This window comes from Nicotiana attenuata, chromosome 6 (genome assembly GCF_001879085.1).
Source record: "Nicotiana attenuata strain UT chromosome 6, NIATTr2, whole genome shotgun sequence".
NCBI classification, from domain to species: Eukaryota; Viridiplantae; Streptophyta; class Magnoliopsida; order Solanales; family Solanaceae; genus Nicotiana; species Nicotiana attenuata.
The window spans coordinates 42,682,202-42,683,503 of record NC_031994.1 but is presented as its reverse complement, the minus strand read 5'-3'; positions in this window follow the sequence as shown (position 1 = coordinate 42,683,503).

Genomic DNA, 1,302 nt, shown 5'->3' with positions numbered 1-1,302 from the left:
TGCTGAAGTTGCTGCGTCTCGAGTATTTTCGTCACCTGCGGTTTGGGGACCGCAGGTGCGGCGTCGCATATGCGATGGGTTGACCGCAGATGCGGATTTGAAGAGAGGGTCAGAAACCGCAGATGCGGTACAAGGACCGCACCTGCGGAGCCGCAGATGCGGCGAGTGGACCACAGATGCGGTCAGTGGTCCGTTAAGTGAGTTCCGCAGATGTGGAGGAAACACCGCAGATGCGGTACCGCAGAAGCGGGTTTTGGACCGCAGATGCGGAAAGGCCTGGGCAGACCATATATGTTATTTCATTTTGCGATTTTCGGTTATTTCACCATTGTTGCCTTCGACCTTGGAGCTTTTTGGGCGATTCTGAAGAGAGAAATCAAGAGACTTCGTTAAGGTAAGGAATTTTGGACCTAAAACACACTTCTATGGTAATATTTCATGGATTAAGNCACCGCATGTGCGAGGGGGAGGCCGCAGAAGCGGTTCTGGAGGGGATTGTCAGGAATCCGCAAATGCGGTTGTGGAAGCCGCATCTGCGGAACCGCAAATGCGGTAGATGGATTGCAGATGCAGCAGAGGCCGGCTTTAATGAATTTCCGCAGAAGCAGATGGGTTGACCGCATATGCGGTACCGCAGAAGCGGGCTTTGGACCGCAGATGCGGAAAGGCCTGGGCAGACCATATATGTTATTTCATTTCACGATTTTAGGTTATTTCACCATTGTTGCCTTCGACCTTGGAGCTTTTTGGGCGATTCTGAAGAGAGAAATCAAGAGACTTCGTTAAGGTAAGGATTTTTGGACCAAAAACACACTTCTATGGTAATATTTCATGGATTAAGACTGAAATTAAAGGAATTAAGGGGCTAAAAATGGAGGATTAGGGCTTGAGTTTTAGAAGCCTTTAAATGGGAATTTGAGGGGTCATTTGGACTCCGATTTTAGTAATTTTGATATGTATGAACTCGTGTGGAGATAAGGAATCCGTTGGTGTAAAAATTTCTGAGTTTCGAGAAGTGGGCCCAGGGCTCGGGTTTTGCTAGTTTCGGGATTTTTGGTATTTTTCAACTGTTTTCGCTTGGGCTTTGTTCCCTTAGCATATTTTGACGTCTTCGTTCTGATTTTGGATAGATTCGACGCGTGTGGAGGCCAATTCGAAGGGCAAAGGCGTCGCGAGCTAGAGATTTAGCCGGTTCGAGGTGAGTAATGATTGTAAATGATGTCCTGAGGGTTTGAAACCCCGGATTGCACATCGTAGTACTATATTGAGGCGAGGCACACGCTCGTTGACGAGCGTGGGGTC